This window comes from Lathamus discolor, chromosome 3 (assembly GCF_037157495.1).
Source record: "Lathamus discolor isolate bLatDis1 chromosome 3, bLatDis1.hap1, whole genome shotgun sequence".
NCBI lineage: Eukaryota > Metazoa > Chordata > Aves > Psittaciformes > Psittacidae > Lathamus > Lathamus discolor.
In genome coordinates, this window is record NC_088886.1 from 97,313,392 (window position 1) to 97,335,423 (window position 22,032).

General features: G+C 42.4%; 1 long non-coding RNA gene across 2 annotated transcripts in view; it reads left to right on the plus strand.

The window, feature by feature from the left end:
* The first annotated feature begins 4,467 nt into the window (after positions 1–4,467).
* The window catches only part of LOC136011141 (uncharacterized), a 152,043-nt gene continuing 134,478 nt past the window's right edge, over positions 4,468–22,032 (plus strand). Inside the window, exons 1-4 of one of the 2 annotated variants that reach the window (XR_010611230.1) lie at positions 4,468–4,674; positions 5,187–5,292; positions 5,450–5,533; positions 19,783–19,990. This is a non-coding gene — a long non-coding RNA (uncharacterized LOC136011141). Of the gene's footprint in view, positions 4,675–5,186; positions 5,293–5,449; positions 5,534–19,782; positions 19,991–22,032 lie in introns of those variants that run through there. The other variant, XR_010611229.1, reaches the window with a different exon arrangement.

The window sequence follows — 22,032 nt, forward strand, 5'->3', positions numbered from 1 at the left end:
TGCACTGAAAACTTACTTGGCCCAAGAAAACCTAGCAGTGAACCTGAGATGGGTCACCTGTGAAGATGTGGTCTGGAGCCACAGGCTGTTTGGCTTTGAATTTCTGTTGGTAAATGCCAGGTTCCCCAAGTACAAAATCAGGGTTTCAGACTACAGCCTAAGGACATGGGCATTTGCATAGCAGTCCCAAGTGAACGCTGCCAGTGTCCTTTATCAGAGGTGTCTAAGGGAAAAAACAGCGGAGGTACTTTTGACTCGGGTCAGTTCTCTGCTCCAGTTTGCCATGTGGCACAACTCAGTGTCATCTGCTTTGGCAAGAGCTCATGGGGAAGTAGAAGAGAGGGTGAATTCACTGAGCCAGATTTTACTTTTACTATCTCATTAAACCATGGCTGCAGCCCCTCATGTTCAGTGCAACCACCATCTAAACACAGATGCTTGAAGAACACTACCATGATTTCTTTTTTTACTTATTACTAAGGCCAGGTTTCATGAAACAAACTTGTGATCTGTAGAAATTAAATATTAAAAGCTGGTTGAATTATTTACATCCACTTACTATTTTCACCTTTTGTGGTATAAACAGGTTGCCATTTAAGCCTCATTTTAAATTATCTGTAGATAATATCTGTGAAGGAGTTCCCAAGATTTTTTCATGGAGGAGAAGATTATAGCCTGAATGTAAGCAAACCAAGCTAAATACTGGCTAATTCAGAAGATAACTCAAATTGCCTCTTTTCAGTAGTTTTTTACTTTGAATTGTCTGAATGAATGTTTTTCTTGTTTCCCCATGAGAAGAGCAGTTGGTAGGACCTTGAGACTGAAGTCCCACCCCCATGTTGTCAGGAACAGATAAAAGAGTGATCATGAACCTGTTACTCTACCTTGCTGGAGGTTAAAACCACTGTGCGAGAGATGAAGCAGGTTGGTAAAGTGGACATACCATAGTTGGCACTGAACTGAAACGTGCACATATTGTCCTTCTGGGATTTGCACCCAACCTGGTGTTTCAGTGCATGAGGAAGAACATGGCTTTTGTGCCACAACAGGGTTAAATAATACAAAAATAGGTTAAAATAACATTAGCTACATCTAAAAATCACTTCAGTCTCATCAAGCCTGCTAAGATTATCTCAGGCCTTGTCTTTTTCTGGTTTGGCTGTAAGGTCCTAAGTTCCTTGTTTTGTTGTTTAATTTTTTGTTTGTTTGGGTTTTTTTTCCGTTCTTTTTTTTATATATATTTATCTGATGCCAGACAAAAGCTCAGCTCTGCTACAGGAATTCTCCTTTAAGTGCAAGTTTTCCGCATATGCTTGTAGTGTCATACGCTCTTTTGAGAATTATGAAGAGAAGCTGCAAATCTTCCAAGGCTGCAGACTGTTAAAGATTCGAAGGTCTTCGGCTCATGTAATAGCTTCTAGGGCACATTGTTCATTACAGACAGTAATCAACGCAGGGATTATTGAGGATCTTGATAAATGATTCTGTGATCTGACACTGGCCATAGCTTGAAGAGAAAGATTGATATCTTTATTCCTGAAAATATTAAACCCCTGACTTTGATAGGGTTGCTTGTATGATTTAAATTAAAACCACTTTTTTGGAAGAGAATTAATTTCCAGCCTACTGGAATGTGCATATTTTTAATTATTTTAACCAAATTTTCTTGCTTGTTCATCTGTTTCCAACATTCATTGTTTAAGTAATTTAAAAAAATCTAATTGTCAATAAGTTGTTTATCCCAGCGCTATATAAAGCAATTTAATTCACTTGGATTTACAAAAAGGCTTTGTACAAAGTTCATTACAAAAGGCTCTTCAGGAAACAAACAGATCGTGAGTTCAGTCGTCCTCTCCCCATGACGCTCCATCTGTCTAGACTATATCTATTCTAGACACATAATAACCTTTGCACGCATCCAGGAAGGAACAGACTCTCAAAAATTACTCCCAGAGTTGAGCCGCATATGTTTTCATATGTTTTTGGGTAGTTCTATAAGGTGTCCATTCTGGCAGTAATGCGGTGAAAACATATGTAGATGTGTCAGGAAGATTCCCATAACAATTTTGCTTTGCAGAATCCATTTACAAATGTTGGACATAGTACTGCTATTGACATTACTTGTATTTTGTAGCTCTTGGTTAATGGGGGCTGGTCCCTGAGGACAGGGTACCACATGTGTTTTGAGAGCAGTAACATCTGCTAGGTCTTTTCTGTCTCTTGAGAGGTGGTTTCTGCAAACTCCACAAAAATCAGAGCTTGGCTTAAAAAACATCTTTCCAGAGTGGAAAACTGATTTGTGCAGCTTCAGCATTAGTGTTTAGGGAGGAACAGCAAAGACTTCCAGTGCTGAGTTTTGCCGTGCTCTGAATGGGGGAGAGTTGAAGTGTTTTCCACTGTTCAGCTATTTGGCTGTCCACACAGATGACAGCCCTTCTCCTGCCTGACCTGCAGAGGTGGTGGTTGGCATGAGCAGGTTCTGGTAAGGCCATAAATGACCTGATACCTCCCAAAGCCTCAGCCCTGCTCTGACTCCAACACTTTGTCTTGTACTTGGGCAGTTACGAGCCAGTTATAACTTGGGGGCTGTAAAGCAGATGCTGTAACAGTCCTGAGTGTGCCATAGGCTTCACTACACGCAACCAGCATTCAGGCCACTAAGTCTCATAGGGTTATGACTCGGAGATAAAAATATAGGGGATATGCTCATTGTGCTGTATATGAAATTGAGGTGCTTGGGATTTCATTTTAATCCTTCTGTTGGAGAACGGAAGTTTTGTTCTTCCTGTTTATACCAGCAGTATGATTTATTTACGATTCTAGCTGTTCCCAAAATAAGGGAAATAACTCTGTGAAGAGTTCAGCAGTAAATTAATTGCTTCCCCACCTCTAGAAGTCTGCAGGTGCCTGTCTCAGGCCATCGTTCCTGAATGTTGTTATTAGTTCTGCCTGTGATAACTCTGCTATAAAATACTCTTTTGCAGAGACTAGTGGGTCCTATAGGGTTTTTATGCTGCAGAAAACTGCCTTACCGCATAAGTGAAAGCCTTGATTTAGGATATGTGCCCCTGGGGGGTAAAGGGAAGTGAGGCAGCCTAAAGGCCAAACCTTGGAGAATCATTGCTGCTTTGGGACAGAAAGCCAAAAGGCCCACTTTTCTGCTGAGAGTCAGGCTTTAATTATATCATTTGCATCTTTGCTGGTGGTTCAGTTTTCCTTTCTGTACACCTGACGTTGGTGTACATCCGCATGCACAGAGTTGCATTGTTACAACTCCACCTTGCCTAGCTCACAGTCTCGTAACGCAGAGCTGCAGGGCAGGAGGTGCTGTTCAGCTCTGTCACTGCAGGCAGACGGTAACGAGGACAAGGCACTGATACGCACTGTGGTACTTGCCTGCCTCCACATCTGTTGTGAAGCTTCACGCGTTTCCACAAAGTGCATTAGCAGCTGCGGACAAAAGCCGGTCACTGTTGGAGGGACCATCACTGACCCACAAGTGGCATTGCCAAACTGTAACTGCAGAGGCAGAAAGCATAAATCCTCAGGCAGCGCAGGCAAGCCTTCTCCTAAGCTGAAGTAATTCTCAATTCTAAATTCAGATATTTGGAAGGTCCCACGGTGCTCTCTAAACCCTGTACGGCACTCTCCAAAATCTGGAAGCTCCGTCTTCTCTTGCTTTGAAGCCAAGAACACTTAGAGCTAATTCTCCCTTCTTTGCCCTTGCCATTGACCTCATTTATGGAGATGAAAGAAGTAAAAACAATTAGCTCACCGGGAAATTCTATTATGTAGAAGGGAGGTGGACGTTTGATCAATGCTCATGGGTTATGGTCTCAGCTGGAAGGGCAGATTTTTGTCTCCCAGATGGAGCGATGCCCATTAATCCCAGAGGCTTTGCAAGTGGGAAAGATAGTGATCCAATCTTTCACTTCTGTAAAACTAAAAGATGCCATTTTAATCTTCTCAAGTAGTGAACTGGAATATACACTGGACATAACTCATTCTGTTGTTTAGGATGAGTAAAAGTGCTCATTAGTGAAATGAAAAAACTTCGTTTAACTATGCCTAGCTGTGTAACGGAGAACCCATCCCAGCCTCTTGCTCCCCCAGCTCAGAAGTGATTTCTCTTTAACTGTTTCACAGTATCATCTTACTCCATTCAAAACATAACAAGTTGTCTGAGAGCTCCCCGTGCTCCTTCACCTTGCTGGTACGAGTGGGGTCCTGAACACAACGCATCCATGCTATGGGCTGCAGCACACACTGGCCACAAGTGCATAGTGTGTCCCACTGAAGGCAGCCTGTGCGACTGGAGCTTCAGCTGTGACTCCAAAGCAGCATCTCCACTAAATTGGAGCAGGTGAAGTAGATCTGATTGCTCTTAAATGTTACTGTTCTCATTGAAGCAAATGAGCATATATTAGCAGAGGCAAAGATAAGTAGACTTTTGCCTTTGAAGCTTCTGTTGCCTGATTTGAATCAGTGTTTTTTCCTAACCACTACAGAAAAAGTATTAGTTAATCATGTTTAAGGTTTGCTATTGTGAACAAGCAGATATGCCAGTATTTTAGGGTTCAAGGTTTAATTTCTAGTGAGAGCAGTATTTATTAGTTTTATAAATGTATGGCTCATTGGCTGCAAACTTTAAAGCATAAACTAGCACTGTTTATGGTAGGTTATTGCATTTCTGCTAATGTCCCCTAATATTCACTTACTATTTTCATGGCATTAGTTGCCTTTTGGATTGGATAATTTACCACACTGAGTAAAGCAAAAAGTCTGCTGAGCCTCCTATTTTACTTCCAGCTATAACTAATGCAAGAGTTAATGTATGTTGTGTTTTTACTCTACCTCCAATTTAAGAGTCTTGACAGTTTTCACTCATATTAGTGTAAGAAGCCTCTAAGCTATTCTGATAGCAGGGACATCATAAATTACCTCCTTTTGCCAAGGTGGGAAAGAGAGCAATGGCATGACAATGTGCCTTTAGTGTTCCTGGCACTGGATTTAGAGCATTGTAGCTGTGAGACACAAAGCAGTAATTCCATATATCTTTATCCTAACAGTTAAAATGTGTGCGGGTTTTGGTTTTGGTGGTGGTGGTTGGGTTTTTTAAAGCACGATGATTTAGCTTCATTTGGGCAGGGTTTTTTTCCAGTTCATGTATCTTTTTTGTTTTCCAGTATACAACCAGCCCTTCCACCAGTCTAGTGACTAGTCACTTTTAGCCATCACGCGCTTGTTTTTCACCAGGAGCTCAGCTGGTGCACCAGACCACACCTCATGCAGGTAAGCTCTGTGTGTCTCCGGTAGTCCTTTTGCTCCCCTTCCTGCTTTTTTGCTAGCTAGACCCCAGACAATCTGCTAGGGTTCTCTGGTCTAACAGATGAGAGACAGGTGTTTCAGGTTAAGGCGAGTGATAACTGATCTGCTGCACCTTTTCCAGCATCAACGCTCTTCACTGTTGGGTGGTTGAAGGCTGTGCATGGCCATGAAAGGTGCTGTGTTTAGAAGATGCTGTTGAATCCAGGTAAGAAGGATTCTTTGTACTACTGATTCCCTAGTGCTGCTGGAAGTCTCTTTAGGAGCTGCTGCTAATGTAAGAAAAGTGTTTTCTGCTGTTGTTATGAATTTTGCATCAGTCCCTTACTTGCTACGTGCACTGCCAGCGGATGGATGGGCTGGGTTGATTTTGTTGATGGTGCTGCTTGCTGAACATTGTGTTCTAGTGTGGTGTCCAGCTGGCTGCATATCCCTGTGGGGTGGCAGGGGCTGGAGCACCAGGTACTGAGTGCTGTGCCCTGTAAGCACTCCTGGTGGTGCTCTGGGCAAGGCTTGCAGCCTCTGTCCACTTTTCTTCAGCCCTCCTCCCTGAAGCTTTTAGCTGTCATTTTTTTAAGAAGATAAACAGCAATGCAGAGCTGCCTGTGTGCCACAATAGTGGTGACTTGTTCCTGCTAAAAGTGAGGTTTCTGTGGGGAAGCTGGGCTGGACCCTTGCATGGTTCCCCTTTGTTCAAGAAGAGGCAGTTTACAGCTCGTGTACCTTCATTATATGCATATTCATTATAATTCCACTAAATGCCCACCCATTTCTCGTTACTCATGAACATGGTAATTTGGGCAGATAAGGCCCTGGTGCAGGCACTGTGAATTTTGAGGAATGGTCTCTGGAGGTTGTGGTGGTCATTTGCAGAGAAATAACCCTACTTCTTTTACCCTTCTATGGAAATCCCTTAGTTAAGGACACTAGAATGTGTTTAGTCTTTCCGATTAACTACATGTTCTTGTTTGGGCTTATTTACAACCCTGAGAGGTTCCTCGAGCTGTTTTCTTCAGTAGCTGTTTACCTATTTCTCAAGCCTTATCAACAGGAAGAAGGCTTACACTGATTTGAGAGAAGATATCTCATTCTCTTGTTGCATGCATTCCTTATCTCTGTCTTCTATATGCAGTAAAATTCCAGTTTAAGAATCCTTGTAGCCCTAAGTCTCTATATTCAGTGAAATATTAATTTAATTTGATATCAGTTAAACAGTGAAATACTAATTTAATTCAGTGTCACCCTCCACTTGGCAAACAGCAGGACTTCCTAAGGTGTGTGCTGGGCATGTCTGGGCATGCTTTAGTTCCCAACCTGGCTCCAGCTGTGACCAGGGAACAGGGACAAGCTGTTGTGTGAACTGGCAAGAAAAGGAGATGGTCTGTAAGGGTTGCTTATCTGTCAAGCTGTGCGGGCACAGCAGCCACTTTTGCTTCTCTTGTGGACAATTGATGGTTGATACTGTATGCAGTGAAGTTATGGCAGCACCGAAGCAGCAAGGAGAAGCTGATTTGGGCAGGAGCATGCACGCTGTTTTGATGTGGGGGTGTTTGATGTGGATTGTCTCCAAGAGGAGTATAGCTGTTCTCAACAAGCAGGACGACCATAAGAATGAGTTTGTTGCTAGTAGCACTGGTCATTCAGCAAGCTAGAATGGGGTAGAGCTCTTGCAGTGCTGAGATGCAAATAAAGGTCTGATCCAGCCGTGCAGCCTTTCTACAAGGCTGTTTCTTGGGAGTGTGGGTGACCTTGGGAACAGAAGGGCTCTCCTTCCAAGAGGGCTGCTCAGAAAGCCTTGCAGTATTGCAGAAGAGGCACTTTTGCAATGCACCAGGTGGTGGGGATCAGCACAGGCTGGGATCAGTGCAATCTGGAGTACCAGGTGGCATGCTGAAGCCTGGTGCCAGCACAGACTTGCTATCGTTCTCGTCATATAATTCATTGGTGATCTTGCTAATTTGAAATCCAATCTATGTTTTGTATTGGCTTAAATATGTTCTGCCAAATGAGTGGTAGTGTGAAAATCTAGCATTAATTGTTTGTCAAGACACAGTAGAAGCCACAGTCAAAAGTGAGTATGACTCACAGAAGTATTTTTCACCTTTATTTCTCCTTCTTCCCTGCTCACTCCATCATCCTTATCTTTCTAGAGTGATGCTTTAGGTAAGCACTAGGACTTTGGCACTGAGAACTGTGCAAAGGTACTGTTCGGGGTGCTAGAGCTGCTGAAATACTCTTGAGTAGCAGATGACAGGTTTGTGTATCACCACTGCATTTCTAGTGCTCTCTATCTTTTCCTGGGTGTATATAGTGGCATTTTGCAGTGGGGACATGTTCAGTGACCTTTTGATGGGTCATCAGCATGTGGTTTATTCTCACTTCTTACACAGTTGTGAAGCAAACGCTGCTGGCACAGTTTGCAGGTAAGACTGCAGTGCAGATTAATCTGATGTGATGGGACTGCTGCAGTCTGGAGGGATGAATGTATGGCAGTCTCTAAAGAAGGGTGACTTCTCAAGTCTGGCTTGCGATATGGCAAAACAAGGTGAGATATCTGTGAGTGTTTAGTTTAAATAGGTGGAGTATTTTGCCTTCTCCTTGCTACAGCATTTTGTATCTATTTTTTTGGAAAATAGCTAGCTTTAAAAATGTGGGTGTATCTATGGCAGAAGTAATGCTGAATAGAAACAGTGTGAAGCAAACAGTAGTGTTTGCAAGCTGTCGGAGATGCTTGCCTCCTTATTGATCCTCTGGGTTAGCAGAATGTGACAACCTATAGCAACAGAAGTGAACAAACATCGAAGACTATAAAGGGTCTGATTAAAAATGTATTAAGTTGAACTTGGAAGCCTCAGAAGGATATTTGTGTTGTGTTTTTTTTTTTTTTTCTTTTTCTATCTTAGCAGTGTTTCTAAATAATCTGGAGTGAATTAGGGCCCTACAATTGGAAATTTAATTTGGGGTCATCTTTAAATGAACTCTAAAAGCATTAAACTCTGTTTGGCCATGATTTCTGCTTTGGGCCTCAGCCCAGCATGTCATCTCCAAATCAATTCCAGGGTCCCTTTCCAGCCTAAGCTACTATTGATTATTTCTCTTCCTTTTAACAAAAGTCATCTCTATGGTGATCACATTATATATCTTCTTCAGGAAATCAGTAAAGTCCTTTTGAGATTGAAGGAAGCTGCTGCATGAGGAAGTGCTGCGGCTTGTGTTTGGCAGCAGTGCAGCAACCAGCATGTGTGCCCAGGTTCACCCGTGTCCTCCCAGCAAGGCCACATCTTGGGCTTACAAAGTCACAGCTGCTTGGAAGTCATACAAAAGGGAGCATGTATCTTGGGCATGTGCCCTTCCTGGTCTTGAGTTTTGGAGACAGGCTGGTTTACTTCCTGATTCACTTTGGTAGCAGAGTACAGTCCTGGAGAAAGGGCACTACAATGCAGTGGGTTTTGCTTCCGATGGTGCATATCGGAGGCACTGGCTTGTGTTGTCACCTCCATAATGACAGGCTGTGACACACACACAGAGGAGGTCTCATTCTTGATCTAACTGTGGTTGTTCCTCTGTTGTGTTTTGATAGAAGTCTCGTTTGACTCATTTGCAAGTGGTTTTGTCAGCAGGAATAAAGGTGAGATGACAAAGAGCATTTTAATACCACACTGAATGTAGTAGTGTGCATAAAGTATTCCCTTTTGACAACTGCCATTCATACTAAAAAAGTCCATACAAAGCAACACACAGTCACAGTGTTTTGTTGTTTTTAATCACATTTAAGCCTGTCTTACTCAAGTCACAGTTTTGTGCTTGGATCGTGTCTTAAGTTGTTGTTGAATAGAGTTAGTTTATTTCCACTAAAAGCTGGGTCCTACATACGCTGTTTTAACTACATTGAGGTCATTAAACTGGTGCTACCATGCATGCAGGTGATCTCAGTGTTTCTGCTAAAGGACTGAAATTTAGCAAGCACATTGCATCATGGCATAATGGCATGTATATTATACTGCCAATAATGCTTCTATCCAATAAGCTCTTATCTTTATATAAAAGAATATAAGGCAAATGATATTAGTGCAGCAATTTTTCCATCAGTTTCTTGACATAATGTTTAGAGACTATGCTGTGGTGCCATGATAAGTTTGGAAGTTTAAAGGTGTTTGTATAGTATGAGGTTTTATAGGATTAATTAAAACTTATAAAGCAACAGCTTCTTTTTTTTTTTTTGTTTTTTTTTTTCCCCAGGAAAAAAGTGCTACTTTTTACTGTAAATTCTTATGGAAGTCCAGTGGAAGATAAGGGACTGATGTGAATATAGTTTGAGGCATGTGAAATTACAATAAACCCCTTAAAATAAAGGCCAGGTGGCAATACAAGACAGAGCAATGGTGCCCTGTGTGCACTAACTTAGTTAGTGTAGTTACCAATAATTACCACATCCTTAAATGACCGTATTGTATTCAGTAGTGTCAGTAAGGTCAATTCACAGTCATAGGATGAAAGGAGACACTCCAGTAGCTCTTAATGTGCGTCAAAATGAGAAGATTGATATTGACAAGGTGACCTTAGCTCCGAAGGGGCAGTTTGTTTTGAATGCTTGTAGTTTTTCTTACTTATGATTGATAACCTCAATGGTATGAATATTTTCTTTCTTGCATTCTGTTTTTGTTTGTTTATTGTTTTTTACCCCTCACTTCCTAAAAGAGGGCCACATTTCATGCTATCTATTTCAAGTAGCACAGCAGTAGTACAAGTAAATTAAGACTAGTATGGCTTTCTGTAGAAAGTTGCTGCGCCCCAGTGCCCAATGTCCCCCAAGTGCCCTTTGATCGTTCTCTGAATGACCCCAGCTCTGTGTTAATGTCTGGCATGCAGTTCCGCAATTAAAATGTGTGGCCTGACATCAGTTCCGAATTTGTCTTTCCTTCAATTTTTCATGTCCACCCAATTCATTCTTTTGTCCTCTTAACCCTCTCTGTGTGAGATAACTGTGTTTTCTTCAGTGGCCATGAGTGAAAAGTTCACGTGTAATTTCCTTTTTGTGTCTCATATTTTTCTTTTTCTACGTTCAGTTTTGTGCTGAAAAGCATTTTGGTTAATAATCTGTAAAATTTGGAGCCATCCACGCTCTTCTACTCCATAACTTTTTTCTTTTCTTTTTTTTCCCTAGTGAACTGATTTGTATGATATGTGCTGAAAAATTTTGGAGAAGGAACTGCGTAGTGGTAGGTTTTGTCTGAAGAATACCTGGGTGCATGCAAATTTGCAAGTTTAGTTAACATAGGCCTTGGAGATTGTTCTCTGATTATATTGGGTGATTAAGAGTCCAGGCTTGCTAAACACTGTTACTGCAAGCAGAAAGAGAAACCGTTTTAAATAAAATCAGTGAATATCCCTAGGATTTGACTGTGTGACAGTATTAGCAATGGAGGGAGGTTATGGTATTATGGCTTGAATAATCAGTGCAACTGAGATGTGGAGAGGAGGGAAAGTTACGAAGTGTAGCAGACTTGTGAGAAAACACAGGGCTTGGTAGAGGACTCTTTAACCTAAGTTTCCTTGGAGCTTAAGAATACTTGTACTGCATTTCTTACTGCAGAATATGCTGTTGCAACTGCAGAAAATGCTATGCAGTGCATAAAATGAATTGTACAAAAAGAATGGCACCTTCCCCCCTCCTCTGACCGTCAGTTTGTAAGCCTGTTGGTTTGAAATAATACAGTGTAAGATAAACTGTAAGAGTCAAGAATGAGTATTTCTGTATTTTTTTTGTTCCTCCTGAATGTTTGTTTTACAAATATGATGCGGCTCTGAAGCAATTTCTGATGCCGAAGTTGCTGCATTTATCTCAGATGAATGGGTGGCAAATGGGTGCCTGTTAGGAAGAAGATCTAGAAATATGGTTGCAGGGGCAGTAACTGTGCTCAGAGATGGGAAAAGTGAGGTGTCTTGGCAGACTTGGAGACGGGAGAGCAGGCAGGCAGACCTCAGACCTCCATGTCCTTCTCCTTTCCTCTTTCTCTGGTTAAGGTCCTCTTCCCAAAACCGAGTATGTAGTGATTTCTGAGCAGCAGCACAGGATGGCTGGTGTCTCTAAATATTGTAAGTGGTAAATAGCAGGCACATGTAACTCTTTTTTTTTTTTTTTTTTTTGTTTGGGTTTTGGTTTTGTTGGGTTTTGGTGATTTTTTGTTGTTTTTTTTTTTTTTTTAATATTCAGGAAATACTTTGTTTTACTACAGCTTTTACGTCAGGAAGAAGGATGTACTCTTTCAACTTTTTACTGTCTTCTTTGATTTCCTGTTAGTCAAATCACTAGCATATTTGGCATGAAAAAAGGAAGCAACACTTAACCAAGAAAAAACCCCTGATACTTTGAACAACTTCTAAAATAAGTTCATAAACCGTGCGTTTATAAGAAGTTTATATTGATTATTTTTTTTCTTAGATATTAAGATTTATACTCCCTAGAGAGTAATAAATCTGAGGTGGAAACAGGCCAGCATACGCTCATCTATTGCCGCAGGGGAAATGGTGTTTGCAGAGTGATGGCTGGCCTGGAGACTCCCACCATCAGCCCAGACTTCTCCTTCAAGAGAAGTTTGAGGTTAACTGTAATGGCTACATTTCACGTTTTTAGACCAGTATACCCATCTGGCATTTTGTTGAAGTTCAGCCCTATTCAGTGAGAGAAGGTGTAGTACTTACAAAGCTGCACATCCTGACTGGCAAGAAGCACGCCTTCCTTCCATGTATGTACATATACATGTCTCACTGTGATCAGGGTGTGTAACCAAACAGCTCCAGAGCGGGTTAAGAAGCATGAGAGCAGAGCCACAAATGAAATCAGGTCAGGGACTCTATAGAGTGAGCTGCCTGCTCACTGGAGTGGAAGAGAGATGTGTTTGCCAAATAGCTTGAGAAGTAGCTCTGACTTAAGTGATGGGTTTTGGCTGAGTGGGTTGATGTTGCTGAGCCCAGTCATGCTATCCTTATTTGAAGGAATAACTTTATGTATTCACTTGGGCAATACAGGTTTGCTAAAAAAATAATCTTTTAACATATCTCTGTTAAAAAGCATTGTTTTAACCTCAAGATCCTTCACTGCCTTTATTGCAGCTTTCTAATTTGGATATTGAAGCAGTCTGCTTCCATCTGTCTCAGGCTTTGGTGGACTCCTATTCTGCTCTCTAGCTTTTGAGCAATGCTCTGGGAAGGTGCCCGCTGGGCTTACCTGTGAAGGCTGTTTTCTGCGTAACAGGCTGAAAGGCTTGACCAGTTTTGCACATTCCTTAAAAACAGCTTGAATGCTGGATTGCAGCTGGTTTATTACAGTCTGTTATTTTGCTAGATTTTTATGTGAACTCTTTTAAGTAGTCTCCATCTTCCTAAATTATTTCCATTACAAGTATTCATTACAAATAAATGTCATGCAGCTAAAATTCATTCCTTTTTACAGAACACATTATTAGGCATTGTATCTGATAGTCATGCTGGTGATAACACATAATTTCTGTTAAAGGTGTTTACCCTTAGCAGTATTTCATTACTGAAAACAGCTGAAGATGTTAGGTCTCCTGTCCTGTCCGGAAGTCTTCTATTGGAAGCACAGAAAAAGGGCCACAAGAGGCAAAGGGTCTGTTTTTCACAGCAGTGGTTAAGTAATTGCTGCAGTCCTACTATAATCCCAGGCTGCTTTCTTAAACTGTGATCTGAGGGCAGAGGAGTGCTATGAGAAGGCAAGTATGCTACTTCAGTTAAGTCACTTTCTCCCTTCTGTGTTAAGAAAAGGGGAAATGATGTTGATGTATTTCAATTTTTTGACTTTGTCTTGAATTGGTAGCTGAAGTCCCGAATGCCTGCTACCCTGCAAGTGGGAGCAGTAGGCTGGCTGGTTGCTGGAGTAGTGTTTTGTTTGTTACTGCACCCAACCCCTAATCTACTGTCAGGACATGTTGACAGCAACAAGGACCCAGGTTGAATTTTAGAAGTCAATAACAAATGCTGGTTTAAGCTCATACCCAGAAAAATTTAAGCTAATTCCTCTTGTGTTGAACAAGCTGTTCTTTGCCAAGTAACATAGTAAAGAGATGCCTCATTGAAGGGAGGAAAGGAGAGGTCATTAGGAAGGAAATTGGGTTCATACACACTTAAACAGGCTACTTTTTCCCCCAGATGCTGCTGTTACATGACATTCCCTTCTCTGGTGCTTGTGGGTGTCTGGCAGTTGCTGCCCGTCCTGCAGCAGGGGCTACTGGCAGCCCAGGATGCCTGGAGACTCCTCGAACTCTGCTGCACGTGAGGCAGTTCCAAGAGAGCTTACCTTCTGCTCTGCAGTCTACGGCGTGTGTGAGCTCTTTCTGTGAGACGAAAGTGTCCTGTGACCGGCTAGGCACTGAGAAATAGATCTAGAAATGCTCTTTGCAGAGGGTATATATACTAGTAATTTATATCTGGACTAATACTGGGTTTTCTTAAGCAGGTATCTAAACCAAGTGTTTTTATCCTGTGATGTGTAACTTTACACATTGATCTTGTTGCTGCTCTTGGTTTTTCTCACTTGTGAAGTGTGAAACCAGAGCATCTACCTGCCGAAGTGTGTCCCTGGTCAGCTGAATTGAAGTGCAAAGGTGGTTGACTGAAGTAATCTTTTCATTTGGTGCTCTGGGAAGGAAACTTGTGGTACAGAAGAACGTGTGGTAGGTGTGAGGAATGGCCAAAGGCAGGAAGAGCAGCTGAGCAAGACTTATGCAAGCCCTCTGGTGTGGGGCTCTACTGGCTGTGCCTGGCTTCCACCTTGTGACATTTGCTCTTACTAGCTTCCGTCTCTGTACCAGGATGTACTAGCATCTCTGTGCTATGTTTTTTACTGATTATGGGGCATGATTGGTATTTATCATGTTACTGGTGAAGTGGCAGAGATTGACTTAATTCTTGCCAATACTACTGAAGTAAAATAGGACTGGAGAATTGATGTGGTCAGAAACATGCTGGTGCTTACACTGAAGATGGTAGAAAGCACACATGGCCCTTAATTTGTTTCTTTCCTTATTGAGACAGGAGATCAATAAAATAACCTTTCTGGTTTGTCAGAAAAGCAGAGACTGATTTCTTTCAACCAAGTTCATGCAAACATAGGCAGGAAGGGCAGGAAAAGTATAAAACACTAGAAGCTCATTCCCACAAAAAATAATTATTTCAGTCTCTAGAAACTCCACCATATTTTTATTTCTGCAAGCAAGTAGCAAGTGTATCTTCTAAACATGTTCTTTGTTCTCACTGGTTTTCGGTAGTCTTGCATGGAACATAGTTGTATGTTGGTGATGAATGTTATAAAAGGGATGGAAGTAAGATGTGTTTTATACTGTCAAGTAAATATGAGATTACTTCAAATTCTTATTTTGAGTGCATGGTAGATGTTACTGTTCCTGAATGGTTAAAAAAAAAAAAAAAAAAGGCTTGTAATTTAGTTGAGCAATCTGGTTTTACTGGGCTGGAGCTGAAAAGCCCTTTACAAAGGTACTCTTCACATGCTGCTGGGTTTAAACAAATGCTTTGTGGGTGCTGAAGCTGATGATGTGTTTCTAGGGAAAAGGGCTTCAGACCACAATTTTTTGCCTTTGAGCTTAGGATGCACAGAGCTAACCTGTACTGTGTGTGTGTGTTGTCACAGTGCCGAGACACTCTGCTTTGAGCTGTACTTGCCATGTCATCACAGCTCATCACTGTCTCAGGCCACTCCTGTCCACTGAGAATGTGCTATATGCCTCTGTTACCCCACAACAAGGCATTTCACCTCTTTGTCCATAGCAAAGTTATAGCTGAAAAATGCTGTGTGGGTTTTTTGTTTTGTCTTTTTGTTTTCACTGCAGTGAAGTGGACACCACAGACATGGTAAGCACGTTAATTCAGCTACATGTCAGGCACAACAAGGGATGCTGGCGTCAGGTAATTCTGATGAAGAATTTATGCTGAAACAGACTTCTTCCTTATTGAGTTCTTAACCCCATAAATATATGTCAAAGGAGGAAGAAGATAGCAGAGTTATCCAGCCTGCCAACTTGCAAACTCATTGGAAAGAAAAACTTCTAGTCAGTTGAATTCTCCATGAGAGAGATTATTGCAGATATCCTACAGTTCTTACTCTGATTCTGGTCCCATGATGCAGCACAGGAAGAACCTGACTACTACCCACTGCTGGTTTTTCAGGTTGGCAGTGACGAAATTATTACGAGGAACGTAAGGGCGATGAAGAGAGACTACAGGGCCCTGGGACGGCTGGTTAAAGGGTCTGGAGCGCAAGTGGTGTTTGCCTCCATACCTGTTGCAAGCGAGGGTGAAGGGATATATAAGAAGACTCTGCAGGTTAATGTATGGCTACGTGACTGGTGCCAAAGGCAGGGGTTTGGGTTTTTCAGTCACGGGCTGCTGTATGGGACACCTGGTTTGCTGGTGACAGGCGGGATACACCAGTCCCAGAGAAGAAAAAGGGTTTTGGGGCAGGAGTTAGCAGGGCTTATTGACAGGGCTTTAAACTAGTTATGAAGGGGGGAGGGGATTTAACTGGGCCTGTTGGGGACAAGCCCAAGAGGAACATGCTAGGGATTGAAGGATGGCGGGCTAAGGAGGACTATCAATCTCTTGTTTCACTTGTGGGAAAGGATAGCTCTTTAGACCCTGTCCCGCAGGGGAAAAAGGGTACTAGGACTGGCTCCCTGAAATGCCTGTACACCAATGCACGCAGCATGGGGAATAAACAGGAGGAGTTAGAAGTCTGTGTGCAGGCTAAAGGTTATGATCTAGTGGCAATTACAGAGACATGGTGGGACAGTTCACATGACTGGAATGTGGTCATGGATGGCTATGTCCTTTTTAGGAAAGATAGGTCAGCGAAGCGAGGTGGTGGAGTTGCTCTTTACGTGAGAGAGCAACTAGAATGTATTGAGTTCTGTCCGGGGTCGGATGAGGAGCAAGTGGAATGTCTGTGGGTACGAATCAAGGGGCTGACTGGCACGGGTGATACAGTTGTGGGGGTCTATTACAGACCTCCTGATCAAGACGAAGGAGTTGATGAGGCTTTCTACAAGCAACTGGAAGTAGCCTCGCGACTACATGCCTTAGTCGTCGTGGGGGACTTTAACTACCCCGATATTTGCTGGAAGACTCACACAGCCAGTCATTCACAGTCTAGGAGGTTCCTCGAGTGCATTGATGATAATTTCTTAATGCAAATGGTGGACGTACCAACTAGGGGAGCAGCGCTGCTAGATTTAGTACTCGCCAACAAGGAGGGTTTGGTCGAAGTGGTGACGGTCAATGGCAGCCTTGGCTGCAGTGACCATGAGATGGTGGAGTTTAGGATCCTGTGTGGGAGGAATAGAATACCTAGCAAAGCCACAGTTCTGGATTTCTGAAGGGCCAACTTTGGCCTCTTCAGTCAACTGCTAAGGGAAGTCTCATGGGAAAGTGTACTAGGCGGTAAAGGGGCTCAAGATAGTTGGTTAGCATTCAAGGACCGCTTCTTCCAAGCTCAGGATCGGAGCGTCCCAATGAGTAGGAAATCAAGTAAGGGATCTAGGAGACCGGCGTGGTTAAACAAGGAGCTGCTGGGCAAACTCAAGTGGAAAAGGAGAATCTATGGATTATGGAAGGAGGGGCTGGCCGCTTGGGAGGAATATAGGACAGTTGTTAGAGGATGTAGGGAGGCAATTAGGACAGCTAAGGCCTCCTTGGAACTCAATCTTGCTAGTTGGGTTAAAGACAATAGAAAGGGCTTCTTCAAATACATAGCAAATAAAACTAACACAAGAGGCAATATAGGCCCACTGCTGAACGAAGTGGGTACCCTGGAGACAGAGGATATAAAGAAGGCAGAGGTGCTGAATGCCTTCTTTGCCTCTGTCTTTACTCCTGCAGACTCTCCCCGAGGGCCCCGGATTTCTATAGCCCCAGAAGGAGTCAGGACAAAGGAGGAGTTTGCTTTGGTAGATGAGGATTGGGTTAGGGATCAGCTATGCAAACTGGACATCTGTAAATCGATGGGTCCGGATGGAATGCACCCACGGGTGCTGAGGGAGCTGGCGGAGGTCATTGCTTGGCCACTCTCCATCATCTTTGGTAAGTCGTGGGAAACGGGTGAGGTGCCTGAGGATTGGCGGATGGCAAAGGTCACACCAATCTATAAGAAGGGCAAGAAGGAGGACCCGGGTAATTATAGACCGGTCAGCCTTACCTCCATCCCTGGAAAGGTGATGGAACAACTTATTCTTGACTCCATCACTAGGCATATCAAGGATGAGGGGGTCATTAAGAACAGCCAACATGGTTTTATGAGGGGGAAGTCATGTATGACCAACCTTATAGCCTTCTATGAGGAAGTGACTAGGTGGAGGGATGATGGTAGAGCGGTAGATGTAGTTTTTCTTGATTTCAGTAAGGCATTTGATACTGTCTCCCACAGCATCCTCATAGATAAGCTAAGGAAGTGTGGGCTTGACGATCAAGTAGTGAGGTGGATCGAGAACTGGTTGAAAGGAAGAAGGCAGAGAGTTGTGGTCAATGGCGCAGAATCTAGCTGGAGGTCTGTGACTAGTGGAGTTCCTCAGGGGTCGGTGCTGGGACCGGTGCTGTTTAATATTTTCATCAATGACCTGGATGAGGGAACTGAGTGCACCCTCAGCAAGTTTGCTGACGACACAAAACTGGGAGGAGTGGCTGACACACCAGAGGACTGTGCTGCCATTCAGCGAGACCTGGACAGGCTGGAGAGTTGGGCGGGGAGAAACTTGATGAAATTTGACAAGGGCAAGCGTAGAGTCTTGCTTCTGGGGAAGAACAACCCCATGTACCAGTACGGGTTGGGGGTTGACCTGCTGGAAAGTAGTGAAGGGGAAAGGGACCTGGGGGTCCTGGTGGATAGGAGGATGACCATGAGCCAGCAATGTGCTCTTGTGGCCAAGAAGGCAAATGGCATCTTAGGGTGCATTAGGGAGTGGTTAGTAGGTCAAGAGAGGTTCTCCTCCCCCTCTACTCAGCCTTGGTGAGGCCGCATCTGGAATATTGCGTCCAGTTCTGGGCCCCTCTGTTCAAGAAGGACAGGGAATTGCTTGAAGGAGTCCAGCGCAGAGCCACAAAGATGATTAAGGGAGTGGAACATCTCCCTTATGAGGAGAGGCTGAGGGAGCTGGGTCTCTTTAGCTTGGAGGAGACTGAGGGGTGACCTCATCAATGTTTACAAATATGTAAAGGGTAGGTGTCAGGATGATGGAGCTAGGCTTTTTTCAGTGATATCCAGTGATAGGACAAGGGGCAATGGGTGTAAACTGGAGCATAGGAAGTTCCACGTTAACATCAGGAAGAACTTCTTTACTGTAAGAGTGACAGAGCACTGGAACAGGTTGCCCAGGGGGGTTGTGGAGTCTCCTACACTGGAGATATTCAAGGCCCGCCTGGACAAGTTCCTGTGTGATGTACTGTAGGTTACCCTGCTCTTGCAGGGGGGTTGGACTAGATGATCTTTTTAGGTCCCTTCCAACCCTTGGGATTCTGTGATTCTGTGATTGGTTTCTCTTGATTTCCACCCCCAACCCCTCACATCCCTCCATTTGCAGCAAATGAAGCTTATATAAACTAATGCCTGGGGACAGCTCTCTGAAAAATATTAGATACAGTAATTTTTGAATTGTAATTATAGGTAGATATTAAAACTTTTAGTCATGATCTAAAGTTCACAGCTGGGATGTTTTCTTCCCACTTTCAGAAGACACCTGAGATTTCCTTTTTTTGAGTTTTTGTTTCAAAACTGATAAAACTCAGAGGGTTTTTTTTTCTTGCTGCAGTATTAATTTAATTTATGATGAAAGCTAAGGTATCAAATATTGACCTGACCTAGAGAAAATATTGACATTAGAACTATAAACTTTACTGACTAATGTGCAGGATGAGAACAGAAATCTCTCACCTAGAGTGCACTGTGAGCTTACAGGCAGCTTGAGGCTAATGCAAAGAGACGAGTTGTCTTGGTTAATACTTGGCTGAGGAAAGACTGCAAAAACCAGAAGGGAAAATAATGCAGAATATTTTTCTGAATTTTATTAGGCTTTAGGGATTTAATCTCTCTTTTATAATGTATAACAATGTGATTGATAGTCTGATAGTAACTATTTTAGAGGATTAATTAACCTCTCCCCTTCCAAACTTGAAACAATCCATGTTGCTTTTGGAAGGCAAGATATGACCTGTTGCATTTATCATTTGCTGTACTTCACAAGTTTCTTTAAATATGCCTGACGTTGTCTAGCAAAGTCCTAGACAATTCTGTGACTTTACTTATTGGACTTGTGTTAAAATGCTTGATGACTTCTAGGTTCTTCTAAAATTTTAAATTTATTTTTTAAAACAACATTTCAAGTTTCTGCTGCAGTTCTGACCATTGGATGTTTTGTGTTGCTTTGATCTCAACAGGGTTGCAAAGAGGCATCTCAGGTCTTTTGGAAAGACTGAGTAGGAGATGATGGTATTTGCTACTTGTCATTGTTCTTTGTAAAGGATTTAACAAAGCAAGCAACCTCAGGCATCAGCCATGAGGCCACTGAGAATGCCTCATGGTGAAGCAGTCTTTGGAGCCAAATGAAAGGGGAAATACCTGGAAATAAGATGATCTAGATGCTGTTCCTTGCTTGGTCAGTATGATAGGGCAATCCTGCTTCTTGGATTTATTTCTCACTTGCTGCCTGCTTGTTTGCTTTCTGCTCCTTGCTATGCACACATGTTGCACCTGGTGAACCAGGTTGTGGGTGTTGTCTTCTTTTCTACTATCTTTCAGAAGGACTGAGACATGTTCTGTCTTGTTTGCTTGTTTACCCATTTTATGAAAGCAACATAAAATGGGTAACAGTACTATTTGAGTATTGCATTACGAGATCTTTTGGCCACCAATTACTTCTAATGCAGTAATTATTAAGTAAAACTGATCTGCCTGAGGTTACGAAACCAGAAATGGAGCACATCTGTCCTGACTCCTGGTCCGGTGACACAGCTGTTAATTCACTCAATTTCCACTTGAGTTCATTAAAAATCTTTTCCTACAGCTCTGCCTCCCTTAGCAGCCAAAAATTCTCCTTTTAATAGAAGAAAGGAGCTTCCTTTGGGACTGTAATTCTCCCCCAGTAAAAGAACTTACCCAGCTGAGACTATGTGCTACCTTTTGAAGTACTGTTAGCTCTTTCTGACCTGAGAAATGAGAGGGGAACTGAACTCTTATATCTAAGCTTGGAAAGCATGCCTAATACAGTGTGCTAGACATTTTTCATGTCTGAATGCTGTAGATAATGTGTTTTAAAAGTTCTCAGAGATGAGAACTCGATTTATCATAACAAGGGAGATGCCCACTCCTCTCCTAAGCGAAACAAACTCTTAAATGAAACTACAGAATGGGAAAATGAGTTGGGTGCAGTTGGGGGGGTTGGGGTGGGGGTGCAGGTGGTGTATTTTTTGTGGTGGTGTTTGTGTTGTATTTTTTCCATTTAATAGATTTTTGAAGTCAGCAGAGACCATTGTAGTCTAATCTGTTGCAGCAGTCAGTGATAATTTCATACTGTGATTTCTTCATTGAGCCTATAATGTGTGGTTGAGTGTATTTTTTGGGTACATATCCATTCTCAATCTATTTAAATTAGACCCATATGAGGACTAACCTTTTCACATGCCTAGTTTTAATGCTAATGACTAAGAAATATACCTACCTTCAGGAGAGAGCAGACATGCTTCACTACAACCACAATGCTCAGAATGTGAGCTGACATGACATTTGGTAACAAACTAATTTATGCATACATCTTGCTTCAGAATTGAGTTTCTTGATATTAATTTACTTCTACACTTGCAGTGGTGCAAAAGTCATCTTGGGGTAGGGTTGGGGCTACTAAGGAGTTGTTTCAGTGTGCGTTATTAGTCCAAAAGATGAACCCTGTATGTTTCTTGATGAAGCCCTGCATGTTTTAAAAATAGTGGTTTCAGACCTCTTCCTAGCATAACATACTAGCTATGCAACTCCAGAAAAGACTCTGTTAGTGTTTTTAATTATACAGAACAAAACTTAAAATGGAAATCGGTATTGAATATATTCACATATTCAGCCTGACTCTGGTTCATCTTAAACCACTTTGGAAACATGGCTTAGGCTTTGTATTCTGTAGCCTTCTCCAAAGCTTTAATTTCAGTAGTGAAAAATCTTACGTGGATGCTTTCTTTGCTCCTTGGGGTCAAATAGTTTTGTTGTGGTGTTTGGGGTTTGTGTTTTTTTTTTTTTTTTTGTTTTGTTTATTTTGGTGTGGTTTTCTTTTTTGGAGGGTTTTGTTTGGTTTTTAAGGTATTTAAATGTTTTGTTTTCTATGAGTTATCAGTGCAATGCTTTGAGAAGGTGCTGCAGAAACTCAGTGTTATGAGTTAAAACTAAAGTAATAACTGGGGCTTTCTGCTGTCAGGTTTAAGTCAATATTGCGGTAGGGCATATACAAAATGTCATAAGTGCTTGTAGTTGAAAGTGGCCAAGAAGTGGGAGAAAGGAAAGGGGAAAGAAGAGTAAATCCCCTCATTCCTGCAGATGTTTGAGCTATGGAGACAATAGTACTTTAACAGACTGTTCTTCCCCTCTGTTCCAGGAGCAATGCCAATGCTCACAGGAACAGGGAACTTGGCAGTCACAGATGTCTC